The sequence below is a fragment of the Episyrphus balteatus genome, chromosome 1 (assembly GCF_945859705.1).
Source record: "Episyrphus balteatus chromosome 1, idEpiBalt1.1, whole genome shotgun sequence".
In the NCBI taxonomy this organism is placed as follows: Eukaryota; Metazoa; Arthropoda; class Insecta; order Diptera; family Syrphidae; genus Episyrphus; species Episyrphus balteatus.
In genome coordinates, this window is record NC_079134.1 from 80,537,615 (window position 1) to 80,557,585 (window position 19,971).

General features: G+C 29.8%; 1 protein-coding gene across 7 annotated transcripts in view; it reads left to right on the plus strand.

Annotated features, from left to right (window-relative positions):
- The window catches only part of LOC129907232 (solute carrier family 12 member 6), a 758,459-nt gene that overhangs the window by 111,775 nt on the left and 626,713 nt on the right, over positions 1-19,971 (plus strand). Inside the window, exon 1 of one of the 7 annotated variants that reach the window (XM_055983334.1) lies at positions 13,490-13,751. The exons of 4 other annotated variants lie outside the window; for them this stretch is intronic. The gene's annotated coding sequence lies outside the window, so the exon portion shown is untranslated. Of the gene's footprint in view, positions 1-13,489; positions 13,752-19,971 lie in introns of those variants that run through there. 2 more of the 7 variants (XM_055983335.1, XM_055983336.1) reach the window with 2 other exon arrangements.

Here is a 19,971-nt window from a genome sequence, read left to right on the forward strand (position 1 = left end):
ATTTTGTTTGCACATGCCAAAAATGAGGGTATAAAACACCATATATTTTCCAATTTTTGATTTTGTATCGATGTAAAATGATGTAAAATCTATTTTTTGGAAGGATTATACGTAAAAGAAGTTATTTGAAAAAAAATCTGTCGAATGACATTTTAAATCATTATTTTATGGCAAAAGACGTCGACTTTTTTTTCACTTTTTCTTAAATTTTTTAACTATAAAGGTACAAATTTATACGAAAATTCAAAAATTTTTTTGTACACACCTTTTATGTGTTAGTACTCTGGAATATTATACATATGTAGATGTAGATATTTAATTACAAAATCAGGCATGGTATCAATATTTTTATTTAAATTTTTCTTAAGTTCAAAAACTATTTTTTTTCTTAAGGTTCATACCTTTGAGATTCACTCTTTGACAAAAAAATACTCTTGAATATCCAACTTTCATTATAAAAAAGAATAAGTTAAAAACTTTAACTATCTCACTGTTAAAAGTGCAACTTACTTTTAACATAAACTGTAATGATTTGTTGAAAAATCACAAAAGTTGCCGTAACTTTTTCGGAGTTTCAAAAAAACTTGCTCATACTTTCAGACATGGCCGATCGTACCAAAAGCCCCTTTTTTCATATTGCAAGTTTTGCCAGTTTTATTTTTTTTTTCATACAACATAGTAAAAAAACGATTTTGCCCCCCACTTCCCCTACATATGTATTGCATTAAAACATTTTGTAATTTTTTTGTTTTATAAACTAAAAATTTGAGAAAAAATATGGTTTTACTGCTACTTTTTCACTCTCAAGCCATATTCTATCCCGAAACACAAGATCAAATCGTTGCCACCGAGTGCTGCATTTTAATTTAAGTAAAACGAAAAATACAAGAAAATTTGAAGAAAAATCGACGTTTTTTTGCCATAAAATAATGATTTCAAATGACATTCGACAGATTTTTTTTCGATAACTTCTTTTACGAATAATACTTCTCAAAAAATAGATTCTCCGTCATTTTACATCTATAAAAAATTAAAAATTGGAAAATATATGGTGTTTTATATCCTCATTTTTGGCATGTGCAACCAAAATTTCAAACACAAAACTCTTTCTTATTTGACCTAATCTAGAAAAACTGAGTACGCCATCGTGTTCAGCATACTCGAATTATCTTTAGTAGACGTGAGAGCCCTCTGTCGGAAAAATACAGTTCCATTTTCGAACACAGTGTTATTATAATTTTTCAATATGTTACTGTTAATGAATGTATTTTAAATTAAAACAAATCAATTTCTCAAAACGTTATAAATTTTATTTTAATTACCTACTCAAACTCTTTTACTTTTCATAACAAGACAATTTATTAATTGTGCCCATGATTTATGAAAGTGGACTAAGTCACTTTTTGCATTGTTTAAAGAAAAACGTACATAATAATTATCCTACAACGATTTAGTTATATTTCTTTTATGAAATCACTACAGGAGCAATAAAGAAGTTTATTTACTGCAATTTTGCTTTTAAATAAACCCTACCCCTTAAATAAAAATTATTTTAAGGCTAGATTTGAGGCCATTTTTAGGAGTGACTTAGGGCGATTTTGTTCACTAGAAGTTGAACATAACTTGGGGATTTTTATTGTCAACTTGAGAATTCGGTTTTGTTCACTCAAAGTTGACGTTTATAACTTTCGGTTTTAAACTCGAGAGTTTATCAACTTCCAGTTTTCTCAACTTCCCGAAAAAGTAGAAGTTAGGCAACCAAACTTGAGAGTTTGCTTCAAAATAATTTTTTTTTTATTTGTCTGTCAAAATTTTGTTTGGCAGTTATTGTGTTAACGAATAAAGAACAAATTCATTAAAAAAATAAAACAGAGAAAGAATTATATTGTATATTTTATTATGTATTTTTATTAAAACCTTTAAATTAAAGCATTCTGTTTTAGACAAAACTCATTTTTTTTCTGGTGTTATGGATCTTGAAGTATATGATTTTGTAGTTTTTTTCTTGAATTTTTTTTAATTTTCTGTTTAAGATCACTCCCGATGGGGTAAAGGCTTGAATAATTTCACTATTCACTTCTATCCAATTCCATACACTTCAATTATTCCGCATTTAGGTATATTATTAACAGCCACACAAAAAATATAATTTTATCAAATGAATTCGTACGCCAAAATTGGTTTGATTTGGATTTGTAATTCTTGAAAAACGGCACACATACAATCGGACAAAAATCGATTCGTTGTTAATAATAAAAAGAATTCGAAATTTTGAAGACCAAATACAACAAAAACCTTTATAAAATTCTAACTGACGTAAAACATTCAAAATATGATTATAAACTGACAATTTTTGTGTTTACTGTCACAAATATCCCAAGGATATTTTCAAAACTGAAAGTTGGCCAACTTTTGTTTTTTAAACTCGAGAGTTAAGAAAAAAATAGTGAACAAAATAGATTCTTAACTTTTGTTTTAACTCTCGAGTTAAAGTCAACTCTCAAGTTTGTCAACTTGAGAGTTTGCTTCAATTTGATCAATAGTGAACAAAATCGCCCTTAGTCCACTTTCATAATTAAGGGCACGATTAGGGTAGGATGGTATAAGAGTGCGCGATCGATAAGAGTGCGCAAGGCCATTTTCTACGATTTGAAAGGGAATATAAGACTGAATGCACTTATTTTGGAAAGACCTAAGTGAGTTTGATCTTCTGTCAAAAATGCATGCAAATGTGTTTGTAAACAGATGTGCTAGTTAAGTTTAAGTTTTTTAGCTCTTTTTTTTCTAATTTTTCTTGCCAAACAAATTAAATTTTGCGCTAAACAACAAAAAATTTCAATAAACAAAGTATGGGATATTGAAAAGTCGACAAAAAGAAAACATTTGAGGAACACGGAAGATTGGTCATAAAAAGCATTGTGAAATACATATATATTCTTCGATTACATGTCTGAACGTGTAAAAGTGCGCACCATCATGAAGTATAAGAGTGCGCGGGTTATAAGAGCAGTTAATGCTATCCAAGGCTTCAAAATAACTGGCATTTGTCCATATACCACAAGCAGCAGCTAGAAAAAGCAATTCCTACCAAAAAGAAACCAAATACAAGTTTTACAAAAAACAAAGGAATGGAAGTAACTAGGAAATTTCGAAATTTTCTCGGAAGCATTAATCGAAGACTAAATAGATTGTTCCTCATGCAAGGAGTGATGGGTCGATAAATACTCTGTTTATTTAAAGATAGGCAGTTTTATTTGCGACTTTTGTGCGAACTAACACCTGTGCGCAGCTGCGCACTCTTACAAACTAAGCCGCGCACTCTTACACAATAGGATGTATAAGAGTGCGCAAATTACCTAATGTGGTATTTTGTTTATAACTATTGAATTAATACATTTTTGTTACCAGTTTTAAGTTTTTTTCGTTGCTATATATAAAAAAAGTAGTTAGACTGACTTAGTGGTTGCTATCAAAGTGAATTGCCAAAAACGTTATCGCAGCAAAGAGCATGCACATAATTGCACACGTCACCAATGTTACAATGGTTTGCATTAACATTGCAGTAAATTCTTTTTCTAATAACCAACGGTTTCAGCAAATATGTGTGTGCAATATGTGTATGCTTATGTCGAATTCCTTTCAATTCTTTGAATCGCCTCAAAAAATTCGAATTTTTGGTGTTAAAAAGGAACATGAAAACAGACCGAATTCTTTTTGCGATTATATGTGTGTTATTTGACAACAATTTTTACACGAACGTCAAGCTGAAATCAAAACAATTTCTGCAAAATAAAACAGAGTTCCCTTTGTTCAATAATTTTGTTTATTTTCTTCGGTAATTTAAATTTAATTTAATCAAAATCAATAGGAAATTGGAGATATTATTAAGATCTGAGTGAAGATGAAGTAGATGGTTAATTATTTTGACCGTATGCTGTGATTTTACATATAAAAAATTTCCTGAAGACAATCACGGGAAGAAAAGTCACAGTAATTGGACTTTTTCACAAGAAGTATGCCAGGAAAAAATACATTTTGATCGCACATTGTTTTTTTTTTTATTTATTTCATATTTTTCCGCAAAAAAAAATACGATAAACGATTATAATTTACACTTTATTTGAATTTGGTGTTCTCAAATAAACAAACAACACGAAGCAATCTTTCAGCTTGACGTTTGAGAAATGTCAAATGTTACAAGTGTGTGTGCAAATCCGTGTAAATCTCTCAAAAAAGAGGGATTAAAAAAAATTCGAATTCTGCTTCGTTTGAGGCGATTTTTTTTTCTATGGAACATGATTTTCAGAGAAAATTCGCTTCAAGGTCGCCGAAAATTCGATTTTTGCATTGAAAGGAATTCGACATTAGGCTTTGATGATAGAGAACAAGATCAAAACATAGATAAGAGAATTAGCAAAATCATTAATAGGGTAAATTATGACATGTTTGGCATATAGACAAAAAATTGAATACCTTTAAACCAATTAAAGTAAATTAAAGTAAATTTAAATTTAAGTAACCTAAATTTTACAATTAATTAAAAAAATGCATATAACAAAAAATAACAATAATAATAATTGAAGCGCCGTTCCTCAACATTTACAAAATTAAGAACAAAAACCGAATTTTTAAAGATTTTCTTGATCTTTGGATCTCAAATATATATTAAACGGTAAGATAAACGAAAAAAGTATAAAGCGCCTTTTTTGTAGAGCGTTCAATTTTCAACAAGAATATGTAAAGAAATTTGCTTAAAAGTCGATTTATAAAGAAATGATATTTTTTTAGTAGAAGCTTGATGTAATAATCATTTTTATCAAAAAACAAAACCGACTTCCATGGATCAAAACTGGGTTTTATGAAACCTGAACCGAAACGAACACTGCACTCACCAGTTTTCCAATATAAAAAGAATAATCAAAATTGGTTCACTCCTTTTTGGAAGTCGGTAAAAAAAGGGAAAATTGCGAAGCGGAGGACCTTCCCATTAATATAAAGAGCTAATATTTGGTGTGTATATTCTAGAGCTATCTAGCAATCGATTTTTCGGAGTTTTTTTTTTTTTTTTTTTTTTTTTTTTGACGGGAGGAAATCTTCAAAAGACACTTGGCAGTATTGGACACCAAGTAGTGTGGGACTCTTAACCACTAAAACCACCTCTTTATCAGGACCAATCTTGAGAGATTGACATCAGATTTTTCTTTCTTAACTTTGTAAAATCACTTTGGGGGAAGTTTAAACTTTTAATACTTTCCCATGTTTTTTTAGACCATAAGCTCATGGAGTGTGTGAAGTTAGCCCCCCTTTTTTTGAAATTGTTATTTTTGAAAGTTGTTCCAGGTTGTTCCCGATTTGTTCCGGATTGTTCCAAATTTTTTTTGAAAAATTTTCAAAAATGGAGGTTTTAGAGCCAAAAACCCGTTTTTGACCTAGCCCCCCTTTTTTCGAAAATTGAAATTTTGAAAGTTGTTCCGGGTTTAAAAAGTTGTTCCGAACATTGTTCCAAATTTTTGGACCTCTAAGTTCAATATTTCGAAAGTTAGGGGCCAAAAACCAAAAAATTCTAGCCCCCCTTTTTTCGATTTTTTAGGTTTTTATATTTTTTTTAGCTTTAAAAAGTTGTTCTAAACATTGTTCCAAGAAATTGAGGTCCTAAAGTTTGTATTTTTAAAGATATGGCTTTGGAAATTTTTTTTCAAAAAACTAAAAAAACAACTTTTCCAATTATTATTTTCCAAATTTTTTTTCTGAAATCGAATATTTAACCATATATACATATTTGGAGTGAGTTTCAGTGTTCTACAGTAAGAGCATCAACTCGAAAATGCACTTTCAAAATAAATCTTGATGTTTTCACATTTTCAAAAATTTCCATAGGCCCATAGGTTGAACATTAATATTTCTTAAGCCAAACCAAAAATCGTTAAGAAAAACAAACAACTAGGCATTTAAACTAAAAAAAACGGTTTAAGTAAACTCTTGCCCCAATTTTGCTCCCCTCTTGAAAATTTTAATATCCAAAAATTAAAACAAATTAGTCTTCTGATTTTCTTTAACCTGTTAAAATAAAATATGTTTCAAAGATATATCAACCCCCCAAAATTATAAAAAACCCCCCACCACTCCCCAAATTCGAAAACCGAAAATCCAAAAACGCACACACATGTATTATTATGAAAAATAAAATGTTCCCAACTTTTATCAAACAATAATGAAAAATATAGATTTTAGAGCAAAAAAACTATTTTTACGATATTAGAAAAAAGTTCTCATTTAACCCCAAAAATTTTCAAAAATAAAAATTTAAAAAACAATATTGTGATAATATAGTCCTTTCAAATTAATTCCAGTTAAAACATAAGAAAAAAAAAATGTTTATAAGTTTTTTTCGAAAACGTGCTCCCCAGACCCCCTTTTGACCAAAACTGAGAATATAAAATTAAATAGGGTAAAAGCGGGTGATATGGCGCGGCGGGTGAGATGGCGCACTTTAAATATCTTTTACATTTATTGCTCTAAAAATGTACGAAAAATATTTTTAGGTTTCTTTAAATATTTTAAATCGAAGTAGCCAGTAATCGTTTCTTTACCTGTGATACAAAAAATAAAAAAAAATTTCAAAGCAAATCATGTGATGATTTTTTTCGAATTTTTTTTTCGCCCTTTTTTTTTGTTCCGATATTTTGTGAGTCGTTGGGATCTTAGATGCCCTTGATACACCAATACATACAAGAAAGTATAAGTTATGCATTGCGTGTGAAATCTGAGCTCTAGTTCTATCTGCTTTTTATGGGTGCTTACGAATATAAGTTATGCGCAAAAAGGTGAGATGGCGCAGTTTTTTGCGGGTGAAATGGCGCATTCCCTACTAGAATTTTTTAATTGAGTATAGTTTTAGCATGTGCCATATCACCCTCAAAATATTTTTTTAAGTAATTCGGCGAAGTTCAAATTTTATAAAAAAGACGACTAGTTGCTATCTATTATACAGCATGCATTGGTGCTTGACTCCTTCACATCGTTCAACCATTTTTGCAATGAATTTGGCAATAGAAACCTAAAACAAACTCATGCGCCATCTCACCCACCCTATAGGGGGAGATGGTTTTTTTTTAACTTTTTTTCTATATTAATTTAAAAATATAAATTTAAAATATAAAATTCTGTAAAACAAACGATACGTTGGATATTGAATATAGAACATTTTTGCATTGTTAGAAATATGAAATGTGGTTTACTTTGAAAAATATGACAAAAACAAAAAAGGTATGCCATCTCACCCGCTTTTACCCTACTTATAAAAAACCCCACGTTAAAAAACATTATACGAGTTTCATACCATAAAACTTAAAATTAGATACTTAAAAAAATTAAAGAAAATTTTTACGATATAACAAAAAAAAAATTCTGGCTCCCCTTTTTCGAATTTTAAAAATCCAAAACTTGTTCCAGGTTGTTCTAGGGCTCTTCTAAATTGTTCCAGACTTTCGCTTCTTAATATTGATTTTTAGTATGAAAAATTTCAAAAAAATGCTCCCCCATCCCCCCTTTTGACAAATCCAAAATCTAAAAGTTGTTCCAAGTGCACAATCACTCAAATCCAATTGTTCCAAAGTTTCATTCAAAAATATTCAAAACTGAGCATTTTAAGCCAAAATTTCATTTAATATGGGAAAATCATGTTAAACTTGTTCTGGCTCCCCTTTTTCGAATTTCAAAAATCCAAAACTTGTTCCAGGTTGTTCTAGGGCTCTTCTAAATTGTTCCAGACTTTCGCTTCTTAATATTGATTTTTAGTATGAAAAATTTCAAAAAAATGCTCCCCCATCCCCCCTTTTGACAAATCCAAAATCTAAAAGTTGTTCCAAGTGCACAATCACTCAAATCCAATTGTTCCAAAGTTTCATTCAAAAATATTCAAAACTGAGCATTTTAAGCCAAAATTTCATTTAATATGGGAAAATCATGTTAAACTTGTTCTGGCTCCCCTTTTTCGAATTTCAAAAATCCAAAACTTGTTCCAGGTTGTTCTAGGGCTCTTCTAAATTGTTCCAGACTTTCGCTTCTTAATATTGATTTTTAGTATCAAAAATTTCAAAAAAAAAATGCTCAAAAAAAAGTATGGCGTATAGGTACGTACTTTTTTTTATATCAAAGAGGCCGCCAAATATTAAAAAGGGCCGCAAAATTAAGTCTTGCCCAGAGAACCCAGCTACTAATGAGCGCCATTGATCCCCTCCCCCTTTTTTACAAATCCAAAAGTTGTTCCAAACGCAAAAACACTTCAACTAATGAAATAAAAATATCTTATGTTTCAAAGTTTTAAAAGTGCTAAATTAGTTTGTCATTTTAGAAATTAAAATACATATCAATTTCATCAGCTTGTCCTTTTAATTCTGTATTAACAATACAAACTATAATTTTGGCTAAGTCTTTTCTAAAATGTAAAAAATTAATATATTAAATATACAGGTTGTCCCACAGTCACCGCCCCAAATAAAAACCATTTTAAGTCGAAAAACTTAAGAGGTAATTTTCTAGTTTTCGTCCCGTTTTCGAGTTAGCAAGGTTTTTATGATTTTTGCTCTCTTGTCCTTTAACTGGCCTTATCTTTACGACCAATCAAGAATTTATTACAGATTTAGTCTGTCTCAAAAATTTGTTTTCCTGCGGACAACCGTTTCTCCACAAACTTTGAAACATAAGATATTTTTATTTCATTAGTTGAAGTGTTTTTGCGTTTGGAACAACTTTTGGATTTGTAAAAAAGGGGGAGGGGATCAATGGCGCTCATTAGTAGCTGGGTTCTCTGGGCAAGACTTAATTTTGCGGCCCTTTTTAATATTTGGCGGCCTCTTTGATATAAAAAAAAGTACGTACCTATACGCCATACTTTTTTTTGAGCATTTTTTTTTTTGAAATTTTTGATACTAAAAATCAATATTAAGAAGCGAAAGTCTGGAACAATTTAGAAGAGCCCTAGAACAACCTGGAACAAGTTTTGGATTTTTGAAATTCGAAAAAGGGGAGCCAGAACAAGTTTAACATGATTTTCCCATATTAAATGAAATTTTGGCTTAAAATGCTCAGTTTTGAATATTTTTGAATGAAACTTTGGAACAATTGGATTTGAGTGATTGTGCACTTGGAACAACTTTTAGATTTTGGATTTGTCAAAAGGGGGGATGGGGGAGCATTTTTTTGAAATTTTTGATACTAAAAATCAATATTAAGAAGCGAAAGTCTGGAACAATTTAGAAGAGCCCTAGAACAACCTGGAACAAGTTTTGGATTTTTGAAATTCGAAAAAGGGGAGCCAGAACAAGTTTAACATGATTTTCCCATATTAAATGAAATTTTGGCTTAAAATGCTCAGTTTTGAATATTTTTGAATGAAACTTTGGAACAATTGGATTTGAGTGATTGTGCACTTGGAACAACTTTTAGATTTTGGATTTGTCAAAAGGGGGGATGGGGGAGCATTTTTTTGAAATTTTTCATACTAAAAATCAATATTAAGAAGCGAAAGTCTGGAACAATTTAGAAGAGCCCTAGAACAACCTGGAACAAGTTTTGGATTTTTGAAATTCGAAAAAGGGGAGCCAGAACAAGTTTAACATGATTTTCCCATATTAAATGAAATTTTGGCTTAAAATGCTCAGTTTTGAATATTTTTGAATGAAACTTTGGAACAATTGGATTTGAGTGATTGTGCACTTGGAACAACTTTTAGATTTTGGATTTGTCAAAAGGGGGGATGGGGGAGCATTTTTTTGAAATTTTTCATACTAAAAATCAATATTAAGAAGCGAAAGTCTGGAACAATTTAGAAGAGCCCTAGAACAACCTGGAACAAGTTTTGGATTTTTAAAATTCGAAAAAGGGGAGCCAGAATTTTTTTTTTTGTTATATCGTAAAAATTTTCTTTAATTTTTTTAAGTATCTAATTTTAAGTTTTATGGTATGAAACTCGTATAATGTTTTTTAACGTGGGGTTTTTTATAAGTATTTAATTTTATATTCTCAGTTTTGGTCAAAAGGGGGTCTGGGGAGCACGTTTTCGAAAAAAACTTATAAACATTTTTTTTTCTTATGTTTTAACTGGAATTAATTTGAAAGGACTATATTATCACAATATTGTTTTTTAAATTTTTATTTTTGAAAATTTTTGGGGTTAAATGAGAACTTTTTTCTAATATCGTAAAAATAGTTTTTTTGCTCTAAAATCTATATTTTTCATTATTGTTTGATAAAAATTGGGAACATTTTATTTTTCATAATAATACATGTGTGTGCGTTTTTGGATTTTCGGTTTTCGAATTTGGGGAGTGGTGGGGGGTTTTTTATAATTTTGGGGGGTTGATATATCTTTGAAACATATTTTATTTTAACAGGTTAAAGAAAATCAGAAGACTAATTTGTTTTAATTTTTGGATATTAAAATTTTCAAGAGGGGAGCAAAATTGGGGCAAGAGTTTACTTAAACCGTTTTTTTTAGTTTAAATGCCTAGTTGTTTGTTTTTCTTAACGATTTTTGGTTTGGCTTAAGAAATATTAATGTTCAACTTGGAACAACTTTTGGAATTTTATTTTTCGAAAAAGGGGGGCCTATGGAAATTTTTGAAAATGTGAAAACATCAAGATTTATTTTGAAAGTGCATTTTCGAGTTGATGCTCTTACTGTAGAACACTGAAACTCACTCCAAATATGTATATATGGTTAAATATTCGATTTCAGAAAAAAAATTTGGAAAATAATAATTGGAAAAGTTGTTTTTTTAGTTTTTTGAAAAAAAATTTCCAAAGCCATATCTTTAAAAATACAAACTTTAGGACCTCAATTTCTTGGAACAATGTTTAGAACAACTTTTTAAAGCTAAAAAAAATATAAAAAGCTAAAAAATCGAAAAAAGGGGGGCTAGAATTTTTTGGTTTTTGGCCCCTAACTTTCGAAATATTGAACTTAGAGGTCCAAAAATTTGGAACAATGTTCGGAACAACTTTTTAAACCCGGAACAACTTTCAAAATTTCAATTTTCGAAAAAAGGGGGCTAGGTCAAAAACGGTTTTTTGGCTCTAAAACCTCCATTTTTGAAAATTTTTCAAAAAAAATTTGGAACAATCCGGAACAAATCGGGAACAACCTGGAACAACTTTCAAAAATAACAATTTCAAAAAAAGGGGGGCTAACTTCACACACTCAAGCTCATGAGGCTTGGTTCTTCTTAATCTCCGAACATGGTTTCTGGTATTCAAGACGGACACCATTTCAGAATTGGTATTACATTGCAGTCTCTGATTATGGGATACAGCGTATTTTTTAACAACTTCTGTAACCGTTTCTATTTGTAAGTCACGATGTAGATCGCTATTTCTTATGTACCAAGGTGCATTAACTATTCCACGAAGGACTTTGTTTTGGAATTTTGGGATGATTTCGTTTTCTTTGTACAGCCCCATAATTGGATACCATAGGTCCAAACAGGCTTTAGTACTTGATTATACAGCATTATTTTGTTTTGGGTTGATAAATCAGAGTTGTTACCAAGTAACCAGTACATTTTTCTATATTTCAAGTTTAGTTCTTCTCTTTTCTTTTTGATGTGCTCTTTCCACTTTAGCTTTGCATCCAAAGTCATTCCAAGGTATTTGGCCGTATTGGCGTAAGGTACAGCTTGATTATTAATGAATATTGGAATATTGTTTATCTTTTTATTTGTAAAGTTTATATGTGAAGATTTTGTTTCATTGAGTTTGATACGCCATTTTTCGGTCCAATCTCTGACTGTGTCGACGGCATATTGCAGCTTTACTGCTCCCCTAGAGACACATTTGTCGGGTACCAAAATTGCGGTATCATCTGCAAAAGTAGCCATTATGGTGTGATTCCCAACTGAGATATCCCTTGTGTATAGTAAATACAGGGTAGGACCTAGGACACTTCCTTGTGGTACACCGGCTTCTATTTTCTTCAATTCCGAATATTCTTGATCGTACCTTACTCTAAACAATCGGTCTGAGATGTACGATTTTAATATTTCATAGTACTGTTTGGGAAGATCCCTTTGCAGTTTGTACTCAAGTCCCTCATGCCAAACCTTGTCAAAGGCTTGAGCAACATCTAGGAAAATTGCTGAACATACTTGTTTTTCTTCTAATGCTTTTTCTATTACATCCGTCATTCTATGAACTTGGTCTATCGTGGAATGTTTATTTCTAAAGCCAAACTGATGATTTGGTATTAACCTTCTTTCTTCTATAATTTTGCTAAGTCTCTTCAGAAGCAGTTTTTCAAAAACTTTTGCCATAATTGGTATAAGCGATATTGGTCTGTAAGACGTCGCTTCTGTAGGTGGCTTATCTTGCTTGGGTATGACAATAACTTCAGCAATTTTCCAATGGTGTGGGACATACCGTTGCTTAAGGCATGCATTTATTATATATTGGAGTTTTATGAAGGCTTTCAAAGGCATTTCTTTCATAACCTGAGCAGTAATAAGATCGTAACCTGGTGATTTTTTATTTGATAGTTGATGTAAACACATACTTTTTATTTCTTTTAGTGTTATTATTGGTATTTCACTTTCATCTATCTTATCAACAAACTGTAATCTATTTTCAGCCGCGTTTGATGAGGAGGGCTTACAAAATTTTTCGGAGTAAAAAATCAAAATAAAAAAAAAAAGAAATTCTATTTTTTTTTTACCACCTGAATGTATATATCTTTTTTGCAATTCTGATTCCTTATTGTAGTGAGCCTAAAAGCTAAAAAAAACTTTTACCTCATTATAAAATCTAGGATAATATTAGGTTGCAATCTTTCTTGCACATGATTTAGCTGCTACAAATTGCTTTACATCTATTTGTATATATTTTACTTGATTTTTACTTTTTTAAATATTGAAAAAATAAATAGATACTTAATATTAATAGTAATAATGATAACTTAGGATTAACTATTCGCTGTTAATCATGTTGGTGTCTTCATTTATTTATCTATACTTATTCTTCACAGAAGTTCAATATAGGTAATCTGCACTATCTACAGTGCGAACCTGCAAAAATAATCCTAAACAATCGAAAGAAATAAAATACTATGAGCTGTACCAGAACAACAAAATTAAAGCATCCTTAAAGCATCTTTCTTTCATACATGGGCCCAAGAACTTTCACTTCTATCGAAAAAATGTTACTAAACCTGGAATTATGTTCTCGCAGGACAACAATAATGTTGAGATACTACGAGTAGAAGCTTTTGCTTTCACATTCATATTTTCTCAGCGCTTTTTTGCAACAGGGAGTGGCAAACCCATCGTAGGGCTACAATACTATACCTACCTTTACTCTCAATGTATTGGAGTAGTAAAATTTGTGTTCAAAGAGAATAATTTTCAATGGTTTCACGCAAGCTCCACTTCGAATATGGGTTAAAGAGAAAATGTAGTTCAGTGTAGAATGTTTTTTAAATCCTTAACTTTTCCGATAGGCTAGTGCTTTTTTTGTGCATGGAAGAAGTAGTCGTACTTTGTTCTGGTGCTTGTAAATACTTAAAATTATTTCACAGATTTTCCGTTTAAAACCTTAATGAAATCCTTTTTTTAAGTTCTTTGTGATACACGTTAAAAGTATAACATATAACGTTTCATTGTGCCATAATAAATTACTTATGTAAATAAAAATTTAAAAATGTGATAAGAAACTATTTGTATGTACCTATAATTTTACGAGAACGACCTTCCCCAATGGTGATGGTATTGCAAAAGATGGAAGATAATTATTTTAAGATTTTTCCTATTTAAAATAGGGCTTTTGCATCGTTTGTTTTTCTTACAAATTTTCAAACTGATTTGTTTAGTTTGTTAGGTACTTTTTGTATTATTGTTTTTATGTTTTAAATAAAAGTAAGGGATGCTCTATAGCCTCATTTTAAGTGAACCTATCAGATTGTATGTTTGCCCAGGAAAACCAACTGATTTCAATGTTAAAATAAAAAAAAAAATTATTTGTTTGATAAATTTAAGATTAATGGGATTGCTTATCACTTAATTCATTAAGAACGTTATTAGTTGCAAGTTTGTTCTTTAATTTGAGGAATCTTTTACTAAATAGGTACCTATAATTAATAAATTTTAAATACATTACGATACTCATATAAATCTGAATAAATAATTAAGTTCTAAGTTTATGAAAAATCGATTATACGCGGGTGGTTTCGGAGAGCTCTGCAAAAGATAGAATAAAATATTTCAATTTACAAAAATAGAATATTCAAAATCAGATAATTTTTATGTAAAAAATTATTTAACAAATGTTTGTATTCAATGATGAAAAAATTTATATCTCAACGTTTTGAATTGTTCACAGGATACTCTTCTCTACTCTTCAAACTTTAAAAAGAAAATCTTAGTTTAGGAATATCAAAACAAGAATTCAATAATACATATCTTATGTAGGTACATATTTATTAACTTCTCAGAAAACTATATACACACACTTAGACACCAATTTTTTTTTATATTTGCTAAATTCGTAACATATGTACCTACATAATTTTCTCGTGAGCATTTCTTATAATTCCTACTAGATATTCTAATTTGCAATACATTGTTCATATCGATATGCAATTTAAGTTTATAAATTGCACGTGTCGTCTTTTCCTTCAAAAAAATCCTTAAGATAGCTCTATTTTTTTCTCAGCTTAGAACAAACATATCAGAGATCCAAAATAATACTTTGACTATTATTTCATTCGGTACACCACTGACCATGTTAAATTGACCTGCTATATCTACTAGATACTGGTGCTTGATCTGACTTTTAATACTAAAAAAAGTACAGTCGACTTAGCTTTACTGCACTCCGCATATAACTGAAAAAATCGGTTAACTGAAACAAGAAATTTTAATACGGAGCTTTTTCCAATACTTTCCATGCAAAGTAGTTTGGATAATTGAACTTCGGTTAACTGAAAATATCTTTTAACTGAAACAAAACAAACAATCTTGACTAAAATGAATATTTTCACCTATTCAGCTATGCATAGCTGGGTTTCATGAGTCTGGATACTTTCAAGTTCTTTTATACTTTTAATTTATTTAATTGTTTTTGTTGTAATTATTTCTGTAAGTAAAAATGATTTTATGAATAATTAAAAATACATACATGTTGGACATAAATAAATTTGTTTTTACTTGCTCTATAGGGCAAGTATTGGTTTCGTGTAGAAAAAAAAAAATCGAGGTTTTAATCGAAACCAACATTACGATGATGGAGAAGATCAAAAAAGTGGTCCGTCCGTCGGTCTGTGCGTCTGTGCGTCTGTGCGTCCATCTGTACATGGAGCTAGGGCCTAAACGGATGGATGGATTTGCTTGAAACTTGGTACAGATGATTTTTACGTAATTCCCTAGGACCGTTTTTTTTTATTTTTTTAATATCTCCAATTTAACGCATATCTCCCATATAACGTTTTCGAGGTATTTCAAATTTCTCGAAAACGGCTCCAACGATTTCGTTTAAATTTGGTGTGCGCAGTACTGTTATTGATTCTAACAAAACTGCGTTTTTAGTTTTTCTCAAAAAATGCCGAGAGCGGAAATATGGCGTTGCCATTTTTCAAAAATTGACATTTTTTTAAATTCATATATTTCATCAAAGCATAAGTCAATTTTTTCAAAATTCACAGACATCATAGGTATTGAAGTGTAAAATGTAAAAAAAAATTTAAAAAAAAAGTTTTTCAAAAAATATTTAAAAAATTGAATTTTTTTAACTTTCGATTTTTTTTTTGTTTTTATTTTTTTTCTCCACAAAATCTTAAATTTCCAATAGACATTTAAGATAAAGATGCTTTGAACTACAAGAGCAAGTACGTGCGACCCAGTCGTGCATTTTATTTTTTTGTGTAACTCCGCTTATATGAAACTAGTTTCAGTTATCCGAAGTTCGTTTAACTGAAAACTCCGCTTAAGTGAAACAAATTTTTTGCAATTTTCGTGTTCCAGTTAAGCGAAGTCGACTTCATATGTTTAGGTCTTTGGTAGAGTTTTATTTTTTACTTTAAAAATTACTCTTATCAGTTGACTTTTGCTGCAATAACATAATGCAAAATCGGAATTGGAGCTGGAAGTGGTGTCGGAAAAGCTGTAAAAACACACTGAACCAAATCCTTACGTAAATACAACGAAAAAATTGGTTGAGCCAACGAAAATTTAATTAATTTTCAGCCGATGAAAAATTTAATTGGCTCAACGAAATGGCTTTCATACGTTAATGAAGAACTTCATCAATCAACGAAAACTATAGTATTTTAATGAAATTTTTCAGAGAATTAATGAATTTTTACATCACTTTACGAAATTTTTTCATCGATTAACGTAAAATTTAATTAACCACGGTGATATTTCTCGTTAGTCAATGTATTTTTTGATTAATTTATGAAAGAACTTTCGTTAGCTAACGAATTTTTTCGTAAATTTTATAAATATTTAATTAAATTACGAAAACATATTCGTTAGCTAACGAAACTTTTCGTTGTATTTATTTATTTCTTTAGTAGATTATAGTATATATTTATTGGACTTGTTAAATTATTAATTTAATACAGTCCAAACAAAAAATTGGCGTTTCGACCCGGTGGAGCTCACTTAAGTCAACTGATGAGTCCGACTTATCGTGAGACACCTTGTCAATACGCAAATATTTTTTATATTTAGCTCAACTTACATAGATTTTTAAACAAAAACCTAATGTGAACTATATAAAGCAAAATCAAATTTTTAATCATTAAAACAGAAATGTACCCAAGTCTATGTTTTTTTTACTTGCGATATAGGTACTATATATCAAGTTGTGCATTCGTACAAAAAAAAAAAGTTGAGATAACCTTTTTCCATGAAATTACGATGGTGGACAATGCCAAAAAAGTGGGTCCCGGAAGTCCGTCTGTCTGTCTGTCTGTCTGTCAGTCTGTCTGTCTGTAAACGAAGCTACAGCCTAAACGGATGGGCCGATTGATGCCAAACTTGGTATGTAGCGTTATTTGGCGACTCTCCAGAGGGGTTTTTGGAATTAATTTTTTTGGACCAAAAATAACGGTACTTGTAATATACCGATTTTAGTAAAATTGAAATATCTTGAAAACGGCTCCAACGATTTTGTTTAAAAAATTCAAATGTTAGTTTTAAGCTAAGGTCTATCGTTTTATGGAAAATTTTTTTTTCGAAAATCATTATTAACGGTACCTGCCATAGAACGGTTTTTTTTCAAATCCGATTATCTCCGAAACTGCATATTCGTTTTCAACGAAACTTTTTGTGAAGAAGCATTTATACAATTTAAATATAAACCAAAAATAAAATTTTCAAAAAAATAATTTTTGGATTTTAAAAAAAAAATTTTTTTGAAAAATCAAATTTTCGAAAACGGGACATTGAATTTTTTTGAAATTTTGTTTTTAGATGTTGATTAGTGATTTCTACAAAATGGCATACCAATTTTATTTTAAAACTTTTTTTCCAAAAAAATATTTATAAAAAACTAGTTTTTTAAAAAACGGCTCTAACGATTTTGAAATTTTTTTTTCTAAAAATGCATGTTAATATATCAATCAAAACTGCATACTTGTTTTGGCAGGCAATTCAATTTCAGATTTTATTTTATTTTTTTTTAAACGAATTTTATTTTTTTTCCAAATTTCTATATAAAAAGTCTTAAAAATTTAAGCAACTTTAACTCTAAGAGCAAGTTCGTGCGACCCAGTCGTGCATTTTATTTTTTTTGTGAGGCAACGATTTTTTTCGTTAACAGGTACTATAGGGCAAGTTTAGGATTCGAAAAAAAAATCGAACTCGAGATAACAATTTTACATGACATTACGATGATGGAGAATGCCAAAAAAGTGGATCCGGCAATTCTGTCTGTCTGTCTGTCTGTGTGTCTGTCTCTATCTGGAGCTGCAGCCTAAACGAGTGAAGTGATTTTCTTCAAACTTGGTAGTTAGCAGTTTTTGGTGATTCCCTAGAGGGGAAATTAAAATTTTTTTTTTATGACCAAAACTAACGGTACTTGCCATATAACGGAAATAGAAAAGTTATTTTTTTTCAAAAACGGCTCTAACGATTTTGATTTAAATTTTTGTGTGTAGTACTACACATAAGAGCCAACTTTTAAAATAAAAAAAATATTTTTTGTACCGTTATTAATGGTACCTGTCATAGAACGGTTTTTTTCGTTTCTGAATATCTCGTACAACATTAAACCGATTTAAATGAAAATTTTTATACAAACGTGTGTAAGTAAAGATAATATTAAGAATTTAGAAAATTTTCAAAAAACGCCTTTTTGGATTTTTAAAAAATATTTCAAAAATTTTTTTTGAAAAATCAATTTTTTGAAAACGGATCAATGAAAAATTTTGAAATTTAGTTTTTATGTGTAAATTAATTATTTCTTCAAAATGGCATACCAACTTTTGTTTTGAAAAATGTTAAAAATTTTTATACATAAAAAATAATTTTTTTTAAAAACGGCTCCTACAATTTTCGAAAATTTTTTTCTAAAAATACCTTTTTATACAAGAAATAAAATGGCATATTTGTTTTTTTTTTTAAGATAATTTAAAATGGAGTTTAATTAATTATAAAAACAGATTTAATTTTTTTATACTACTTATGAAATTTCTTCAAAATATCAAATTTTAAATTTCTTGAATAAAAAGCTTTAACATTATAGTTACTTTAAGCATAAGAGCAAGTACGTGCGACCCCAGTCGTGCAATTTATTTCATAAGCCAATGTAATATTTCATTAGTATATGAAGAATTTTCATAAGCTTATGAAGATTTTCGTTAGTTAATGTTGAATTTCATAAGTTAATGAATTTTTTCGTTACTTAATTAAAACTTTGATAAAGTAAGGAAAAATTCTTATTTTTATTCTTTAAAATGAGTATGAAATTTTTCGTTAATTGATGAATCTTTTCATTGAATTGGATTTTTTGGCACTAAAAAGGGAGAAAAAGTGTATGAAACGTTTTTATTAATTGATGAAGGTTTTCATATTACGAAAAATTACATATTTTCGTTGAGCCAACGAAAGTTTAGTTGGGCCAACGAAAATGTAGTGTATGAAACGATTTTCGTAATTTTATGATATTTATTTTTTTCAGTGCAGGTCGTTTGTTTTTTTCAGAAAGTATGATGATATCGTGGGCTTATAGTGCAAACCTGCTACCTCCATATAAAAATGATTTAAAAAGTTAATTAAAAATACAAAAAGCTTTCAAATCTTATTAATTTTTTTACATTTAATAGTTAGCCTAGGCAAATTAGCCAAAATGCGGGCATGACATCGTATTTTTCGCGGGAAATTTTGTCATGGGATGTGCTCGGGTGGTTGTCCTTATCATAAAAATCAATTTGTTGGGATGATAAGAGGTCGGGAGGAGCCGCCATCTTGGAAAAGAGATCGGTATCGTTTTTATTGAATAGCTCCATTAACATTAACAGGAAAACTTACGTTATTAACCCCCCCGAAACCCGTATAAAGCACAAAATTAAAGTTGTCAGACCTTTGAATTCGATATTAGGACGAGTATGGCTAAAAAACTGCGTACTTACTTATATTTTGGTTATAACCCTGTTCAAAAAATTAGCTAATAGCAGAAAACTTTCTTTTTCCCACTTTTGACTAGTACATAAAGATTTTCGGAGTAAGATTACTTCTTCAATATGATGGTTACAATAACGATTGTGGGTTCATTTTATAGATAATTATAAGTTCTGTAGTTCATTCTTTCGGCCTTATAAATATTTTAATACTTATATTTCAATTGTTGTTATTTTTCACCAAGAAATAATTAATAATCTTTTTTATCAAAAAACTAAACCGACTTCCATGGATCAAAACAGGGTTTTATGATTTTTCTAATAGTTCCCATGGCTTAAACTGAACAAAATTAAAATAAGACCAC